We start from the raw sequence: 21,083 nt of genomic DNA, 5'->3' as shown, positions 1-21,083 counted from the left end.
TTTAGACGAACAGTTGGTAACAGGTAAGTTTTTTAAATTAAAATACAGAAAGTAGGTACGTTTGAACACTTTATTTTGGTTGTTCCAATATGATACATGTACCTTTGTGAACTTATCATTTCTTAGAACGCATGCTCTTACAGCTTGATTACCTGTAAATACCACATTAAAGCAATAAATGCTCAAAATGGTGTACGTCAACCTCAATGCATTTGGCAATACACGCAACGACATTCCTCTCAACAGCGAGTAGTTCACCATCCGTAATGTTAGCACATGCATTGACAATGTGCTGACGCATGTTGTCAGGCATTGTCGGTGGATCACGACAGCAAATATCCTTCAACTTTCCCCACAGAAAGAAATCTGGGGATGTCAGATCCGGTGAATGTGCGGGCCTTGGTATGCTGCTTCGACGATCAATCCACCTGTCATGAAATATGCTATGCAATACCGCTTCAACCGCACGCGAGCTATGTGCCAGACATCCATCATGTTGGAAGTACATCGCCATTCTGTCATGCAGTGAAACATCTTGTAGTAACATCCGTAGAACATTACGTAGAAAATCACCATACATTGCACCATTTAGATTGCCATTGATAAAATGGGGGCCAGTTATCCTTCCTCCCATAATGCCGCACCATACATTAACCCAACAAGGTCGCTGATGTTCCACTTGTCGCAGCCATCATGGATTTTCCGTTGCCCAATAGTGCATATTATGTCAGTTTACGTTACCACTGTTGGTGAATGACGATTTGTCACTAAATAGAACGCGTGTAAAAAATCCGTCATCGTCCCATAATTTCTCTTGTGCCCAGTGGCAGAACTGTACACGACGTTCAAAGTTGTCGCCATGCAATTCCTGTTGCATAGAAATATAGTACAGCTGCAATCGATGTTGATGTAGTGTTCTCTACACCGACGTTTTTGAGATACCCGATTCTTGCACAATTTGTCTGCTACTGATGTGCGGATTAGCCGCGACAGCAGCTAAAACATTTGTTGCAGGTCATGGTTGATGTTTCACATGTGGCTGAACACTTCCTGTTTCCTTAAATAACGTAACTATCCGGCCAACGGTCCGGACACTTGGATGATGTCATCCAGGATACCGAGCAGCATACATAACACATGCCCCGTTGGGCATTTTGATCACAATAGCCATACATCAACACAATATCGACCCTTTCCACAACTGGTAAACAGTCCATTTTAACACAGGTAATGCATCATGAAGCAACTACCGTCCACACTGGTGGAATGTTATGTGATACCACGTACTTATACATTTGTGTCTATTACAGCGCCATCTATCACAAAGCGAAGAAAGTGGTCCAACTAAAACATTCATATTTCCTTACATACTACATGAATATGTAATAAAAATGGGGGTTATATTTAAAAAAAAAACAGTTGATATCCATTTGACCTATGGAAGCACCATCTACCGGGCCAACCATAGCGCCATCTGGTTTCCCCCTTCAAGCTAGACAAGTTTCGTTCTTTGCAGTTTTTTTGTTTGATGCTTATTTCGTGAGATATTTGGCCTGGTCATTATCAATGGGCCACCCTGTACAGCGTAAAACTGACAAGTCACCTATGTCACAATCTTTGATTGTTTAAGGTATGTTATGTGATAATAAAAATGGAAATGAGTATAAGTTAAAATTTTAGATATTATTTTGCACAGTCAAAATATTTCTCTATGGCACACAAAGCCTTCTTCTCAGGTCTGTTTTGTAGAACATTTTTGACAGTTTTTAATGAAGTAGTGTGTTTCAGGTGGCAGTGCATTGGACAGTTTTACTCCAAGGTATGTATAGCCATTGTGAGTGTTGCTTAATCTTGTAAAGGCTTGTTGTGTCTTTTCTTTGCAGCAACAAAATGATTGCCACATAGTTATCTTGATTTTATTTTGTGTAGACGGGCAACTACTATAAATAATGTTGGAACTGTCATGACACGTAGTTCCTTGAAAAGCTGCTACTTATCTGACAGCCTTTTCTGCCACATAAAAATTCTTTTTGCCCCTGTGGATCTGCCCCAGAGCAGTATGAAGTTTGTTATGTACCTGTGAAAAAAATTCATAACATGAGCTAAGCATCATGTTCTCACTCACACGTACTCTAAGTTAATGTAACATGTATATGACTTAATATAGTCTGTGTGGAGGTTCCAAGTTATTTTGAAACCCAAGTGTACACCAAGAAATTTAACAGACACACAATCACTGTTAGTAATGCATAAACTAAAAATTGCATTTTCCGTTCTACTTTGGTTTACAGTTAATTCATTCTCTTTAAACCACTTACTAGAAATTCTTAGACTGGCTTTGCTTTCTTCCTCTGTGTCATTTCTAGTTCTAATGAAAGTGGTATCAGCAGCATACAGAAGAGATTTATATGGTGTGATACTAGGTGAGCCATTGATGGTAGATTATAAACATAAGGATCCCAGCACAGAACCTTGACGCATGGCTCTTGAAATATCTAGGAATCCAGAGCTCATAATATTGAAGTATTCTTTCTGCTTCATGTTGTTAAGCTACGATTCTATAGGAGTCACTGCTGTATCTCGAATGTCATGGGACCTCAGCTTATCTATCTGAATCTAAAATGCCTTGCTCAGCTCAATCAACAGGGCATCAATAGGTGATCTGGCTTCAAAATCATTGGGTAGTTTTGAAACAATACTTTCAACAGCTTGCAGTGTAGATGAATTTTCCCTGAAGTGATACTGAGTGTCTGTCAGAGTTCCACGTAGTTGAAATGTTTGTAAATTTGTTGATACATGGAATGTTTTACTATTTTCAAAAGTGTTGGTACGAGAGAAATAGGACAGTAGTTATCAACACATGACCTTTCTCATTTATAAGTACAAGGACAACTACTGTTATCTTTAAGCAGGCTGGAAAGGAACAATTAGCAAAAATCCAATTTATTAGTATACAAAGTGGTTGTAGTATAATTCCCACTATCTTTTTAATAACAAAATCTGACAGACCATACAAATCTTCTGATTTTGAGTTGCAGAATTTTGCCACAGCTACTGGAATACCAATGACAAAAATTTGTACTGCCGTGAATGTAGTTGTTTCATGTTTGTTTTATGATATAAATAACTTTGTCTTCTCTACATGTTTACTAATATGTGATTTATAGTTGTCATTTTCTTGAGCTGGGTGTCCTTTGTTACCGGAATTAATAAAGAAGTTATTCATTTCATCAGGTATGATATTGGTAGTATCAAAAGTAGTTCTATTACTATTAACCAGTTCTGATTTGATAACTCTCCAAGCAGCCTTGCATTTGTTTCATGATTGCTGGATATAATTATCATTTGCCATTCATATCTCATTGTGTCACTCAAATAAGACATTGTTAAATAATAACAGCTATAAAGTTGTTTAATCAATAACATTGATTAGTATTAATGTATTTATAAAATGACGGTATAACTAAGGTAAATTGATCGTAGCCTTTTTGGGCACATATTTTTACATGTAATGTGGGAAAGCCAAATATGACTAAATTTAAGTATATAATCCTACTAATATAATCAACTGATTGTTACCAAGTAAAAAATGAATTTACAGCCTTATTTGGTTTTCATTACAAATTAGTAATAAGTCCAAAGTCCTACAGACTACACACTAGGTGCTGCACTTCCCAGCAAAATAAAAATTAATTTTAATATGTTGTATCGTGAAATTTTGCACACACATTAGCTAATAGTGTGTGACTACAAATTCCAATTTTCAAATTTCCAAAATTAAAAAAAGATTGGTTTGGAAAATTCAACGAAATGGCACAAATTTTAGATCTGCAATTCAAATAGATTTTGAGATATGGTGAATTTAAGGTTTCAAAACATAGCAAAAATCGCATAATTTCGGAAATTAATAACTCAAAAACCATAATTTTAAGTGGGACTTTTCATGAAAACAGCTGCTGTTATAAATGTACAAAATCTGATACGTCATTAACGAGACTACCAGTTGATTTCACATGAACTGACACGCACGCTGTACACTAAATATTTATTTATTAATTTTATTTATTCATCCATGTCCATTTAGTACAATAATATTGGACATGTCAGATACAGTACAAAAATAATGTATACATATATAAAACTTTACAAAGAAAGAGAGGGTTAGGTGAGGGTAGTACAGGAAGTTGGCCATGGCCTAATCAAAGGAGAATCTCAATACTCACTCTAGCAACTTGCGGAAACTATGGAAAACCCAAGCCAGAATAGCTTGATGGAAATAACCCTAGTCCTCCTGCATGCAACTCCTGTACATTATCACTGATGTACCCGTCTCGCTCGATACATGACTGGATGAGCAATCACAGAGACAGAGTCAACATTGTGTGTGCAATATGGACAAGAAATAAATCATTGAGAAACCAATTTTGAAAATAAAAACACTACTGAAAAAGTGGAAACATATGAACATATAACATAACATTACTGAAAAGCACAAATTAACAACAAGAAAATCAGTGATGTAGATAAATTTCGGAACTTTATTATAAAACACCTCTGAAAAAAATAAAAGACATGAACACTTTATAAAGCACTGCTGAAACATGTAGGTAAATTATGGAACTTTGATAAAATACTCCTGAAAAAATAAAACCCATGGACACATAATATAGCTCTGCTGAAAAGTATGGTATAAAGTATAAACACGTGAAAATCTGCTGACACTATGTGCCTCACAACTAGGCTAGCAACTGACCCCTTCTCAGAGGTTGTGTATTACACTGTATTTGAAACAGAGCAAACAGAAAACCAACAGCATAAACATTCTTTGCAGAGACAAATACAGCATAGATGTTACATCAATTAAGAGAATCAAAAAAGAGTCAACAATAAGTTAAGGCCTAGTAATCCTATAAGCTAACATTTTCATTTACATTGTACAAATACTTCCCAACAAGAAACGATTTTAACTCTACTCTAAAAGCCTTTTCTGACTCTGACTTCTTCATGTATGTTGGCAGGACACTGTAAAGAATGACACCAAATTGGCTTACATGTCTTTCAGTATGGATTGTTTTAACTTGTTCTACACTGAAGAGCCAAAGAAACTGGTACATCTGCCTAATATCATGTAGAGCCCCCACGAGTAAGCAGAGGTGCCGCAACACGACATGGCATGGACTTGACTAATGTCTGAAGTAGTGCTGGAGAGAACTGACACCATGAATCCTGCAGGGCTGTCCATAAATCCGTAAGAGTACGAGGGGATAGAGATCTCTTCTGAACATCAAGTTGCAAGGCATCCCAGATATGCTCAATAATGGTCATGTTTGTGGAGTTTGGTGGCCAGTGCAAGTGTTTACACTCAGAAGGGTGTTCCTAGAGCCACTCTGTAGCAATTCTGGCTGGATATGTTGGGTGTTGAACTCTCCAGCTGGAATTGCCCAATTCCATTGGGATGCACAATGGACATGAATGGATGCAGGTAACTAGACAGGATGCTTATGTAGTTGTCAACAGTCAAAGACATATCTAGATGTATCAGATGTCCCATATCACTCCACCTGCACACATCCCACACCATTACAGAGTATCGATCAGCCTGAACAGTCCCCTGCTGACATGCAGGGTCCATGGATCTATGAGGTTGTCTCCATGCCTATACACATCCATCCACTCGATACAATTTGAAATGAGACTTGTCCAACCAGGCAACATGTTTCCAGTCATCAACAGTCCAATGTCAGTGTTGACGGGGCCAGGCGAGGCGTAAAGCTTTGTGTCGTTCAGTCATCAAGGGTGCACAAGTGGGTCTTCAGCTCCGAAAGCCCATATTGATGATGTTTCGTTGAATGATTCACACACTGACACTTGTTGATGGCCTAGCTTCGAAGTCTGCAGCAATTTGTGGAAGGGTTGCACTTCTGTCTCGTTGAATGATTCTCTTCAGTTGATGTTGGTCCCATTCTAGCACGATCTTTTTCTGGCCACAGCGATGTCAGAGATTTGATGTTTTTCCGGATTCCTGATATTCATGGTACACTCATGAAATGGCCATACAGTAAAACCCCACATCACCGCTACCTTGGAGATGCTGTGTCCCATCTTTCATGTGCCGACTATAACAACATGTTCAAACTCACTTAAATCTCGATAACCCGCCATTGTAGCAGCAGTAACCAATCTAACAACTGCACCAGACTCTTGTTGTCTTACATAGGCATTGCTGACTGCAGTGTCATATTCTGCCTGTTTACATATCTCTATTTGAATATGCATGCCTATACCTCTTTCTTTGGCACTTCAGCATATATGGAGCATCTTAAAGTTGCGAGTATTATAACTATGTTAATTCGGCTTGATTTTCAGGTCACCAAGTCTAGCTCTTGTCATCAACAAATATTTGTATACATACAAGCAGGGTACATTAAGCAAATACCATTTTTTATGCAGGAGCTTAACAGTGCACTCTAGCATAGTTATCACAAGATTTGAGAGGAAGTAACCAAAATAAGCCATTAGCGCCATCTGAGGAGCAAAAAGTAGAAACAATTTTCAGAGGAAAATCACGCGGAACTGAATCTCCAGGAGAGTTTAATTACATTATCTTTCCAGTTTAGGTCTTGGTCAACATACATTCCTAACAGTTTTGTACACTGCACCCTTTCTAACTCATTCCTGCCCAGTACCAGATGGAGATCTTGGTTTCGATTCATCTTCCCAAATTGTATATAGTTTGTTTTCACTACATTTATGATCAGGCTACTGGCATGGAACCATGAATCTAAGGACTTAAGGACGTTATCACTGTTTATGTACATCTACCTATTCAAAATCCATGTTTCTTATTATTCAATATGCTGTGGTCATCTACGCACTTGGCAATTCACTGCTTCATTAATCTCTCAATCAATTTTGAGAATACCAAGAGGTGTGAAATTGGTCAGTAATTTTCAGCTATACTCCTATTCTCACTCTTCAAAAAATGTACCGCTTTCAATCATTTTAATCTTTGGGGGAACAATGCTTCAGTGAATGATAAATTAACAATGTGAGCCAAGGGCCTGGGGATTTGTGAAGCAGTATAGGTTATATAAGTGAGACTGGTAAATCACCTACACCAGCTAACATTCTGCATTTGAGGCTTTTAATCACCTTTATTTCTTCCTCCTCACTAATTGGAACTAACGTAATGCTGAATGTAACTGTCAAAAACCTAAGTTTACCCTGGTGTGTGAAATTTAAGGCAAGTGCTTGGGAAGAGTTTATAAATTAATTTCATGTAATTTGGCATGTCTTTTAGCCAATATTTATATACAACTGCATTTACAAGTTAAATTTCCTGCTCTTCGTGTATCTTCCAGGTTTCACTTTTTACAGTATCCCACACAGATTCTAATCTGATATGATCATAGTCAGAGGATCATATTACTATGGGTAATAATTTCAGTCACATTGTTTTGGACAATAACTTCAGCATTGCTGTCCTAGTTACAATAAAGTCTTGCATTTGTGGGTAGTGGGAATAATTATAAATAATATGCATACGTGTCATTTCGGGGTTCTTGTTGCAACAGGTCAAAATTGCTGGGAATAGTAGCCTAGCCCGACACAAACCCATCACGTCCTACATTATCCTCACGATGGGTCTGGTGCTACTGTTAGTCTGGGAAGCTGATGAATAGTCCGATCTTGAACGTGAATTGGTAAAATTGAAACGCTTGTGCATGAAAATAGCGCAGCTGTAAACACATGCTCTCCGACGCATGACTTCAACAATATGGGCTAGATGACGTCATTGGTGTACTTTGCGCTCTTTATTGTTCTTCAACCATCTTCGGTGCGTCGTCATTGTGTATTATGGGTCTCGACGTCAAAAGTTGCTTCTCCCAACTCTGCTTTTATTATTTTTTCTAGTAGGTAATATTGACTACTTGGTTATTCGAAAAGTATTGTTAAACTGCCTTCACCATTTGCAGCGTGCTGATATCCATATCTGCAAGACTAAACATTTGCTTTGGGTTCGGATAATACACAAAACTTAAAAGCAATTGCTTTTGATTTTTTCCCCTTAGGTATGGTTCCTAGATGCTCAATAGAACGCAGCCGAAGTTGAGCGGATGAATGAAGAACTCATTTTTCACAGCTGGTGCGACTATTATTTCCTCAAAATATGCGTTACTAAAGCGGACGATAGTTTTGACACCTGTTAAAGAAACTTTTACGATAATACACGCCGCTATGACAACTAAGAGCGCCCTCAACCACACACGCATTCACAGACCGCTAGGACGCTAGTTACATTAATTTACGATAAACTGTAATTGTCTTGTCTTGAATTATGATCAATGATCCTATTTTGTTACTCGCGGGTTTGTTTGTTGTCCTATTGCTAATTCTCTATCGATAACTGTCGATTATTTCTAAAACACGAATATCATCAGCTGCTGAAGTATAGGCAGAAGAGTTTAGCTTTTTACTTCGCGACTAAAATTAAATTATATTCACAAAATCTGTACACTGAAACAACGTTTGTGCCCTTGTGTGTTAATTTTTTTGAGTTTTCTTGACATTTCATGTCGACTGTGAATATCGATGTCACAAGCAGCTGAGAAACATGTTTGGTGCGTATTGATAGGGCATGAACAGCTGTGGAGCTATGTTATTTGTGAGACATAGCTTTATTGCTTTGTCTCGTTGAAGGGAAGTGTTTGTAATATGGCTGTGAGTTGTACTATCGCACTGTAACCATACATGGATGATTTTTTTCTTAATTGTAAAATATGATGGAACTATATTAGAGAGAGCATGGATCCATTACGAAGCCGTAAGAATTTGTCATAATCAGTGCAATTCTGAAGCATACGATAGAAGGGAGAGAGATGTTGATGAGACTGGCGATTCAGTTTGGCATTTGCAGTAGCCAGTCCTATACGGAAAAATTAATGCTGCTGATTCGGATTGCAGAAGGAGGTACGGTTAATCTGCAATGGTTTATTTATTCTGCTGTACATACTAATAATTTTATCCCTGTAGTCCTTGGCGAATGGAAACCCAAGTTCACAATGGTGGTCCTTGACTTTGAGCTGTTGTTTTTCTTGCAGAAGATCCATTACTGTAGAGATTTTTTTGCGGTGAGTGAATTTCGGGTTTGTTTCCGTTTCAAATTTTATTATTTGGAAGTGTCGAATTCGAGTGAAAAGAACAGTTATTGCGGTAATTTTCCGTACAATCGATTCTGTTTCACGAGTGATAAAATAAATTAACACGAATGAAGAGAAAGGATTGTTAGCATTCTCGTGTTTCATTTTTAAACTTTTGGTTGGTATCGTGCACATTTCTATAATGTGTGGGACAAACAGTGGTACCTGGACGAACTTGTAAGACTATTTCGAGAACTGTGGATTTGGTTATTGTCTCGCTTCTCCGTTGTGACATTTCAGTGTTGCTTCTACGATTTGCTGTAAATCATAGGCCTCTAGCTTAGTCATGGTTCCAGTGACATGGGCGACATGTAATTATGCTCCTCGCTTGCGACTGAATTTCACCTTTAATAACAACTTGTTATCTGTTTAAGGTAGGCAAACGGATGTTGTAATTTGATCTTATCCGAAATATAAAGTTCCAGTAATTCACAGCTTTTATTCCATAAAAAATGCGGCCCAAATGGAAGTTAATGTCATTAAACAAGCTGCGTCGTCAGTGTAAAATACGTTTTGAATTTTCGTGTATTAGTCACTTTGGAAGAGCGGAAAAAAGGTACATAACCAACCTATGTGTCTGTTGACAGAACTTACTGTACAAGGCGTAATTCGATATTTAAACATCGTTGTTGATAGGTTCAGCGTGACAACGTATATGCCGCGGATATGGTTTTATTTAGTTCTAGTTGGATTAATGAGTTACAATGGTCGTGGTCTATCTAGCATTGAAAGGTGATGAAACTAAGAACAGATGATCCGAAGGTCGTATATATGTCCAACTAAACAACTGCAGATAGTATGATTTGCTTCTAAATGGTGAATCGTGCATCTTTATTGAAAGACGTCAGTGAAATTACTCTGCCAAATGTAATCATGAAGTATGTACATATTACGTCACTTTCAAGCCGTAGGCCGTCAAAACTTTTTTTATGCAAGGTAAACTCATAATGTTTCTGTGATTTTTACACTGCTTGTAAGTATTGGGTGGTACGTCCAGTAATTACGGTATTATTAGGACCAATGAAATTGTCTTTAGTTTTATTAAGTACTACTTGGAAATAGAAAAAAATGTTATCAGTTGTTCTCAGTAAATGCAGTAGTTTATTTTCTGACAAACCAAGTGGGAACAAGTAAGAGTGTACACCGCCGTCAGTATATTAAGGGAAGAATATAATTTCCATGTAAACATTGTTGGTCATTGTATTGATTAAGACTTCTTGCTTTATTATTTGTGGCGATAAACGAAAACGATACAAGGAGTTCAACAAATTAGTAAAGTCCAACGCTTTGATAGCCTGCAGCTATTAACTCATTCAACGCGTCTATTGGAAACGTTCCTGTACTTGCGAAAAATTGAAGGGACCTTTGATGAGTGATACTAAGTAGAACATTCTCTTGTAATTATATTAGGGCCTCTAGTCTTTCTAGTTGGCTCTACTGCACATTTCTCACAAGAGAATGGAATTTTTTTTCTGATTTTGCAGTTCGGTGTCCACTTTTAAAGTGGAGTTTATTTTCCTGTAAACAAAGGTTCTTTATTTTATCCATAGGAAATCGAAAACAAATGTTTTCCTCTTGAATCAGTGATTTGGATTTAAGCCTGTTCTTCCACAAATTGTGAGCTGAAGTGCCTCCATAAAATTTCTAAACAACAATGATGAATGTTAAGTAATAAATTGGAAAAGAAATATTATCACATTAATTTTCTTTCTGGTCTGAAATTGTGATTTGTTGTTATCCGTAATATAGCGTACAGAAAAAGCTGTCTGCTGCCATATCCATTTCACAGTCTGTACTAACTGAATTTGTTAACTACTACAGTGTTACTACAGTGAAATTAGTCATGATTCCTTCACAATTTTGTAGCATTTTGCTGTAAAGTAATTAATGGCATAGTGACTATAGGGACCAGAGCTGTTGTGCTTTTGTGTTGGAGTATGTATGTTCAGTAGTAGTTAGCACAACACTCAGATCTCTTAATAAACATTAAATAAAGCTCAACGTGATATAACTCTAAGTAGTCAGTGGTGAACTTCATTTTTGATTTAGTATTTGCTACATTTCAGTGAAAAATTATGTCCTCTTTCCCTCATTTTAGTTGCAAGACTATCTCGTGATCAGTGCATGGGATATTATACTAATGCTGTCTTAAATTATAAGGTTTAAATTAGTATGGCATATTCTTTTGGAGTTATGGTGATTATTCCCTTGACAGAATTCATCACTGCATTATACTACTAGTTTATTCCTCCATAGACTATATATGTTGCCTGAATTTTGTTGGCACTTACATTGGATAAACATACAAGGATGTTTAGTATTGTATGCAATACAGGGGCGCGTAGTCTCCTACACAATTACTCATTCAAAATTGCATTTACAACTCTGATGAATTACAAAAATGAAATTGTGGCAGACTAAACCTGTGTGCTGCATGTACTGTGCTTCATAGTCAAAATTCATTCTGGAACCAATGCTCTAGGCTGTGACTAAGGGGTCATTCTATGTCAAATTGTCCAGTAATTCTAGGATTTCTAACCCTCCATCTGAGATTTTCATGAAACATTGTATACCTGCTTATTCTTATAACAAGAACTTCTGATAATTCTTTTAAGTCTCAGACTAAAACTTGTTTGATTTCATTTTTTGATATAGTGATTTTCTGATATTTTTGCACTGTGAAAATGTCCATGCAAGATAGCATTTATCTACAGAAATACTCATAACTCAGGTGTACATGAAGCTTTTCATTTGGAATTATTTTTCAGAAGTTAAGAGTGGCATATAGTTAACAAGAGTGTATTTATTTAAGCAATAAAGTTATGGAGAAGAATAGAAGAAATATTAGTGTGTGTCACTTTCTGATTTCTGGAAAAATTACAAGGATGTTGAAAAACGCTTATCACATTTCTCCAACCAGATGGGAACCTTGTTTTTGTCTTAAAAATTTGTAAGGTTGTAAGTTTTCTAACAAAGTAAAAATTATTAATAAGTTTTCTGTGAATGGACACGCAAATAAATCGCAAATCAGAGACTTTTTACAGTGAAGAAAAACGGATCATTTCAATTAAGTTCAGCCAGGTGTGATACCCACTGCCTCAGATGCAAGGGTCTTGAATTAGCATATTTAAATATCAGTTATTCTAGGCAGACAAATTTAATCTTTGACATGAAAAATTTATTTAATTTTATTAACTAAGTGATTTTCGAAAGAAAATAATATATTGCATTTATCTGTGCAGCTAATCACCAACTCACAGTGACAGTGTTCTGTGTGTTTGCAGAAGCTTGCTTGAAACCTGCACTTACATGAAAACACTGTAACAATTGCTGGTATGTGTTTGTGAGCATTGCCCACATGCAACAGTTTCTCTCTTTCTCTTTGTGAGAAGTGTCATATTTGTAGTGCAGCCATTTATCATTTCTTTGCTAATGTATTGTATTTTTACGTGCAGTAGTGCTCAGTTACTTTCAGTGAAAAATATGAATTCATCTAGTGTTGGAAAATTGCTCACAACACCATGACATTTGACAACCTGCACCTCAGTAAAAACTCTTCAAAAATTTTTGGAACTGAGTGAAGACCAACAAGATTTTTTAGTGTTGTGGTTCAGTAGAATCTTTCCAAATGATGATGAAAAAACAATATGTGGACATCTCAGTAACTCTTACTTTAAAGGTTTTTGAAAGCCATCAAAGAAATTGTGACCCTTTCAAAATACACAGGCAGGCCGTTGAAAAATCCATGAGATCAGTAAATTTGGCTTTTTCTAAATCATTAAGTGTGAGTAGAATTGATGTCCATCCAGGCAAGAAACCTTCCACACATCGTAAAATTTGTGAAAAAAAATTTAAAAAAAATTCAAATCAGTGAGGGAAATGAAAGTGATGCCAGGGACCAGGAGATTTCATGAGTCAATGCTAAAAATTCAAAACATATATTTGAGATGCTCTACCTTAAAATGTCATTCCATTCCAAATCACAGCAAGGCCTCATATGGCAAATGGAAGCTAGAAAAAGTGAAGTGTGCTTTGGAAGAAAAAAATGTACCTGGCATTGGGTTGCAATGTTGAAATTTCTGACAGTAGGGAGAATAAAATGTATGATTAAATTGATAACGCCAAAGATTTTGATGCCATGATATTATTAATGAAACTAAAAGTAGCTGGTGAAAGGAGATCGAAAAATTTAAAGTTGCTCCTCCCTCTTAGTCAAAAGAGAAAAAAAAAAATCAGAATTCAATGTTAGTGAGTATGTAGTTCCACAGGCAAGGAAACTGAAAACATGTTTTTTTTAATTTTTTTAAAATTGAATCTGAACCAAAAAGGGTAAAATGATCACTGATGTAGTAGTAAAGTTTGTCATTGATTTTTACCAAAATTGTGAATGTACATGATTGTTAGGATTCAGAAGAATGTGTATATGCATAAAAAGGCTTGTCTTCTGCAACCTAAGGGAACTATGTTATTGTTTTGGATGCGAGAACACAAGTTCTGTCCCCACCCGCAATGTAATGCATTACAAATGGGAAGCATCAGACAGTGTAAGCTTTATGATCACATTACATGTCTTCCTTCAAAAACTAAATGAAATATATGGAAGAAATTTTATGCTAGTTACTAAGAAATTACTAGGAATGACCTGTGTTTTATCACAGTGTAAAGTTTTTTGATTTGAGATTTGTGTGTCCATTAATGTTTTTATTTGATTAGAAAGTCTACAACCTTGAATTATTAAAGACCAAAAGTAGGTTCCCATCAGGTTGAAGAAATGTGATAAGTGTTTCTTCAACACCCTTGCAATTTTTCCAAAAATCGTAAAGTTGAATATGTTAATATTTTTTAAATTTTCTTTGTAACATTACTGCATAAATAAATACATTCTTGTTAACTATATATGCATTTCTTAACTTCTGAAAAACAAATCCAGAACACACACACACACACACACACACACACACACACACACACACACACACACACACACACACACACACACACACACACACACACACAGGCAGATGTATGTCTGAACTTGCATATACATGAAGGAATTATTACAGAAAGAACATTTCAGAACAAGAATAAATGTGTAAAAGAAATAGACATCAAATTGATGTTACAACATAGCCACTGTGTTGGTAAGGAGGGTATAGAAAGTAATGGTAGTGCGATTGACACAATATGGAGTAAATGATAAACAAAACAAAGTTGCCATGAAAAGTAGTTCAGTGAAGAATAGTGACTTGCTAAATATCAGAATGCAGTGAGATGTGTTAAAAGTAGTGAAAGTCTATTCAAAGTGACATATCTAGGGTACTGTCAAAGAAGATTGGTACACACAGAAGAACCAATTAGTAAAACAGCTCAAAGACCATCAGTGCTGAATTATAGTAGAAGTGTTTGAAATTTTACATGTGTTTCATAGCATTGAGTGTGGAAGCAGTATGTAACAATGATAAAATTGGATAAGAAAGCATTTGAAGTGAGTGAACAAAACATGTGAATTGAAATGGTACTAAAAGGAAAGATGATGTAGTAGTCTGGTGAACCATTGGCAAGAGAAGGAACTGCTTTTCTAAATAAATCAAGACATGAAGGAAAGTAAGATTTTTACTGGAAGGACTAGCAGACAGGTTATATTGCATAGATGATGATTGAAATATGAAAACAATATTGAAATTGTGTGTGGCATGGAAGATGAAAAAAATTAGCATCAGATGAAATGAAAGACAGCATTTAGTCAGTGGAAGAAACTGTGAATATAACAACATTAATAATAAGTGTTATAAAAAATAAAGACTCTGCACGTTTGATACTTTATCTGATAATGGGTTGTAAATTTTAATTGTACCATCCTTAAATGGAAAGTGTGGAGGAGGGAGGGGGATGAGGTAAAGCTGTTTAAAGGGAATGCAGAAGATGGATTTAAATATAAGTTTGAAGAGGTGAGAGTAAATGGTGTATTGATGGAATTGTGGATGAATGTAGTGTGGGTCTCTAAAGGATTCAGACAATGCTAATACCCCATGAACTATACTTGAATACTGCTACATTGTTTTTGGGTACTATGAACACCACTGTGCCGATAAGCTCTGCTAAGAAAAATTAAAATGTTTAGTAGCAGTTACAGCTGCTCTTCATATCCTACGGATACATGCAAAAAATAAATTAAAGACAACTGTTGTCTGGTCCACCTGGAGAGCGGCAAGTTACATATTTAGCTTTTCTTGTGTTTTCTGAGTACTACATTTCTTAAATTTTGTGCGTGTTTCTCAGTTTAAAAGGTATAACCTCATGTTTTTGTAAATGTTGCACAGTCTGTATCACAGTTGTAATTACTTCTGAACAACAAGCTAAAACTCTCATTAAGTTGTCAACCTTCCAGTATACTTGATGCAGAGTGAATTGCTGGTGGTGACGCTTTTGTGTTGTTCGAGGCATGGGGCCATTGTGGATTCTGGCCTCACCTATTTGCCTGGTGAGTGGATACGTGGCTGTTCCTTCAGCAGGGTCGGAGCAGGCACACGAGAGCAACTGTTTGCTAGTTATCGGGAGCTCCAATGTCAGCAACATTATAGAGCATCTTAGGTAAATAGCATTCAGGGCCGGAAAGAAAGCCACAGTGCACTCGATATGTCTGCCAGAGGGGTCTCATCCAAGATATGAAATAGACTTTGCCTGCAGCTATGGAACATGCAGCGTGCAGTCTTCTGCAAGTTGCGGCTCATGTTGGTGCCAGTGACGTCTATTGCTTGGGTTCTGAGGCCATCCTCGGTTCATACAGGCAGCTGGTGGTGGATGTGATGAAGGCTGCTGGACTCGCGTGTAGGATGCAAGCAGATCTCAACGTGCAGAATCATTCCCAGAGTTGACCAGGCTCCTTTGGTTTGAAACTGAGTCAAGCGTCTCACCCCCAAAGGCTTTATTGTCTATATGATGGTCTCCATAGCAGATTTCTGGACCTGCATTATAGAGTGGGGAATTGTAGGATGTCTTTTGATAAGTCAGGGATGCACTACACAGAGGAAGCAACTGCTCTGGTAGCAGAGTACTTGTGTTGTGCATGAAGGTTTTTTTGTGGTTGTGTGGTAGTTTGAGATACTCTGATGAACTCTTGCCTTACAACATGCAGATAGCAAATTCAGACTGCATTCAGGATAAAGGCACTTTTGACTGTCAAAATTTTATCAGTAAATTGTCGAAGTATTGGTAGCAAAGTTCCTGAAATTTCTTGAACTCTAATTATTCTTGGAACCAAAAACTGGCTGAAGCCCAAAGTAGAAAGCTCTGGGGTATTAAGTGATTCATGGAAACTATATTGAAAAGACAGAATAGATGCCATAGGAGGCAATTGAGAAAAATATTGTTTGTATTGGTATCAAATTTGAGTGTGATTGAAGTTACCTGGTCAATACATAACAGGTCTAGGTGAAATCAAGTTAATTTTAGATGTTTTTACCAGCCGTACAATTCAGTTGTGACAGTTCTAGAGTCATTCAAGCAAAGTCTACGGTCAGTAGCTCGCAAATACCCTGATCATGAAGTAGTAATGGGAAGTGACTTTAACCTACCAAGTATAGATTGGGAAGTCTATAGTTTGATTTCAGGGGATACAGTCATTCAGTCTTGCAGAGTACTTTTGAACATAGTTTTCTGGAAACTGTAGTGAGCAGCTAGTTAGACAGTCTGCACAAAGTGAAGTGTTTTAGGGTTAGTTGCTACAAAGTGGATTAAGGATGGAAAAGACCCACCATGGTTTAAAAACGAAAGTCGGAAAATGCTAGCAAAGGCTGTTGCATTCTAGGATCAAAAGGGAAAGTGCAAATGATGACAGGCTAAATTTAGTAGAGATTTGTGTGTCCGTAAAAAGATTGATGGGCAAAGCATACAACTACCACCACCATCATACCTTGGCAAAAGATCTTACGGAGCTCTTGAGAAAATTCTGGTCCTGTGTAAAATTGCTTCTATCCAGTCATTCATTGACAAGTCGGGTTTGACAGAAGAAGATAGCCAAAGGATGGCCAGAGTTTTAAATTTCACATTTACGAAATCGTTCACACATGAGAACCATGCGAACATATCACCATTTGACAACTACACAGACTGGAGGCCATAGTAATGGGCACCGCTGGCATTTGGATGGAATTCCAGTTAGGTTCTACAGGGAGTACTCTATGGCACTAGCCCCTTACTTAGTGTGCATTTATTGCGAGTCTCTCACCCAGCGCAAAGTCCCAAATGACTGGAAAAAAGTGCAGGTGACTCCTGTATATAAGAAAGGTGAAAGAATGGACCTGAAAAACTATAGATAAATATCCTTAACATAGGTTTGCTGCAGAATTTTTGTAACACATTCTCAGTTTGAATGCATTAAATTTCCATGAGCCAGGAAAGCTTCTGTCACAAGTCAGCATGGTTTTAGAAAACATCGCTTGTACGAAACTCAAGTTTGACCCCTTCTCACACGATATCCTGCGAACTATGGATGAAGGGAAGCAGGCAGGTTCAATATTCCTAGATTTCTGAAAAGCATCTGGATCCTGTGCCACACTGCAGACTGTTAGTGAAGGTACGAGCATAAAGAATAGGGTCCCAGATATGCGAGTGGCTTGAAGATTTCTTAAGTAGCAGAATCCAACATGTTTTGCTCTAGGAGTGTTTTCATCAGAGACAAAGGTATTGTCTGGAGTGCCTCAGGCAAGTGTGATTGGACTGCTGTTACTTTTTGTACACACAAATGATCTGCGGACAGGGTAAGCAACAGTCCGTCGATGTTTGCTGAGGATACTGTGGTGTAGGGGAGGGGGTGGGGGGGTGGAGGTATTGTTATTGAATGGATACAGGAGGATTCAAAACGACTTCGACAATGCTGGTCATCGGTGATGATACATTCCAGGAAGAAATCCGTACCATCAGCAAATAGATGCAGCAGCTCACGACTTGTCTCCTTTTGCAGAGCCTTTTCTTTAGGAGTCAGATGTGGCTCCCAGTGGGCGTGCACACACACAGATCATACAGAGATGATAATGCATAATTGTAAAGACACAGCCATTTGTAATTCTCAACACTTCACTGATGTTATAAAACATTACCCACTGATCCTCACAGGCAGTCACTGTAGTTGTGTTAATGTTGACTTCAGGACAACCTTGCTTAACATAGACAAGTTGGCCTTCTTTGAAGTCCTTGAACTGCCTAAACATTGTTGCACAAGGTAGTGCATATTCACCATATGCTTGTTGCAGCTTTTGTCAAGTTTCAATTACTTTGTGGTTTACATGAACACACAATTTTATTGTGCCTTACTGCTCCTCTTGCGTCATTTCCAGTGTTTGGTACGCGAAATGCAAAGAGCTTCTACAGAATACAGCATTGATACCAGCCTATCAGTACTAGAGTGCTGCTGCCTATTGGTATCATACCTAATAACCTGTTCTTTGTCCGCCCCCGGTAGCTGAGTGGTCAGCGTGACAGTCAATCCTAAGGGCGCGGGTTCGATTCCCGGCTGGGTCGGAGATTTTTCCGCTCAGGGACTGGGTGTTGTGTCATCCTAATCATCATCATTTCATCCCCATCGACGCGCAGGTCGCCGAAGTGGCGTCAAATCAAAAGACCAGCACCAGGCGAACGGTCTACCCGACGGGAGGCCCTAGCCACACGACATTTCATTTCATTACCTGTTCTTTAGTAATAATCATGGTACAGATGGGAAACTATTATGGAGACTACAGGAAAAAAATGAGCCTGTTTTTGTTCATCAGCCCTTGTAAAATAAATAAATCTGGGTACCTGACTGAATCAAACATAAAAGAATAAATTCAGACAAATCAGAAAGGTTTCACCTTGTGAATAACTGTATTCGGTAGATGAAGAATGGGATACTCTGAAATTGATTTGCAGTATTCTCAGTAGATAATAATAAATGTAGATAACAGCTCAAAATACAAGAGCTTAAAATTCCAACTGATGGAATTATATTAAAAATACTATCAAGAATAGAAACTGGCCCAAAAGAGCTTTTTGTCAATCAAAAACACAAGGTAACTTAAGCAGAACAGAAGGTAAATTGTCATCTTACTGTCAGAAAATATTTTAGGCCAAATATTTGGTTGCAGCTGCCAACAGAAATGTAAAAAAAGAGCTCATTTCACTAACTCTGTTAGGATGGAAATCGCTCTTGTTTGAAAATCTACATAATTTGCTTATTATTTCTCATATCATTAAAACACCTTGAAATAAAATGAACAGTGCTGCAGTTTTGAACGCATCTTTGAGTTAAATAATACAAATGGGTGACAGTTGGGTTGTTTCAAATAACCATATTTCCCGTATTAATACCATGGCACTTGTGAACATACTGGTTGTTTGGAAACAGGGATGTGTACACAATGTATTGTTTTCTTTGAATAGTTATTTTTCTCATATATCTTTCCTTTTTTTCTACACCTTGTGCAAGGAATTCAAATTAGTCTCGTGTGGTCTTATTTTTTGTATAATCTTGTCAGGGATAAAAAAAACTGTAGAATAGTTTCTTTTACTCTAATGTATGATCACAAAAATTGTCATGTTTTTGTGATCATGGAGTGGAATAAAAGAGACAAATTCTATGTTTCCTAGATCAATGTTTTTATTCTAAACTGTTACAAATTGTGAAACTGTTGTACTGTGTTGTTAATAATATAACTTGCAACAAATCTATCTAGTTCAAAATAGTTCAGATGGCTCTGAGCACTATGGGACTTAACATCTGTGGTCATCAGTCCCCTAGAACTTAGAACCTAACTAACCTAAGGACATCACACACATCCATGCCCGAGGCTGGATTCGAACCTGCGACCGTAGCGGTCACACAGTTCCAGACTGAAGCGCCTAGAACCGCATGGCCACACCAGCTGGCAAATCTATCTAGTCAGTAGAACTTTTCAACACAATATACACACTCAATTGCAAGAAAAAAGATACCCACTTGAGTTGTATGATTCTGCTATTGTAAATAGGTCGACCTGGCCAAAATTGGATGCACAGTATAGAAATAAGAAAACAAGGCAGCTGAATCAGATGAATTCAGTGTCAACATGATCAGGGCACTCGGAGGAACTGCTCAGCAATGGCTACACAGGGCACTGTGTATTGTTGGAAAGAAAAGGTAACTCACTGAAATTGGAAACAGGAGGCATCATCCCCCTACTGAAAAAGGGTCAGAAGAGGTAACTAATCTACAGATGTGTAGCTTTACTTTCACGAGGTCTAAAAGCCTGTCATTTCTTGCGGACAGAATGAGGAAATTAGTAGAATTAACATTCAAGGAGAAACATGGCTTTAGAGCTCTTAGGTCTTTTTTATACACTCAGTTTTTGCCACAAGAATACTTTGAGTAAGTTCTGGATTTCTTTATGTTGGTGAAGTACATGGTCATATACTTCATAAGCATATGTGGGAATATTTGAGGCATAAGAAAAAGCCTTAGAATGTCATTGTCAGAGGATGATACTTCCATAAAAGAGAATGTTGTGCAATAGTAGAAAGGATCCAACACGTGATGCCTAATCTTTATTGATTGTGTAATAATACGGGGTGAGACAGAAGTGGAGCTAACAGTCAAACTATCTATCTGTTACTAAGAATTCATGGCAGTGGGTTGTAAAATAACAGTAAACACAACAGTATGTTGTGTGTCAAGCAGAAATTCTCCATCTAATAATTGAAAATGAAGTGTAGATTAGGAAGCATTATCTCATGAGGCAATACTATATGTAAAGACATTGACTACAGAATACAAAAAGCTCCCAAATTCTACCATGTAGTATGTCCGATAATTTGTGATGAAACATTTCCATAGGCTTCTGTGGTCATATTGACCTCTGGAACGAACACAGC

The 21,083-nt window shown here is 37.3% G+C and overlaps 1 protein-coding gene across 1 annotated transcript in view; it reads left to right on the top strand.

The window, feature by feature from the left end:
* The first annotated feature begins 8,803 nt into the window (after positions 1–8,803).
* Positions 8,804–21,083, top strand: part of LOC126161819 (E3 ubiquitin-protein ligase TRIP12) — a 247,236-nt gene continuing 234,956 nt past the window's right edge. Inside the window, exon 1 of the mRNA XM_049917919.1 lies at positions 8,804–8,970. The gene's annotated coding sequence lies outside the window, so the exon portion shown is untranslated. The remainder of the gene's footprint in view (positions 8,971–21,083) is intronic.

This window comes from Schistocerca cancellata, chromosome 2, assembly GCF_023864275.1.
Source record: "Schistocerca cancellata isolate TAMUIC-IGC-003103 chromosome 2, iqSchCanc2.1, whole genome shotgun sequence".
Lineage (NCBI taxonomy): Eukaryota > Metazoa > Arthropoda > Insecta > Orthoptera > Acrididae > Schistocerca > Schistocerca cancellata.
This window is presented reverse-complemented; position numbering and strand designations above follow the sequence as displayed.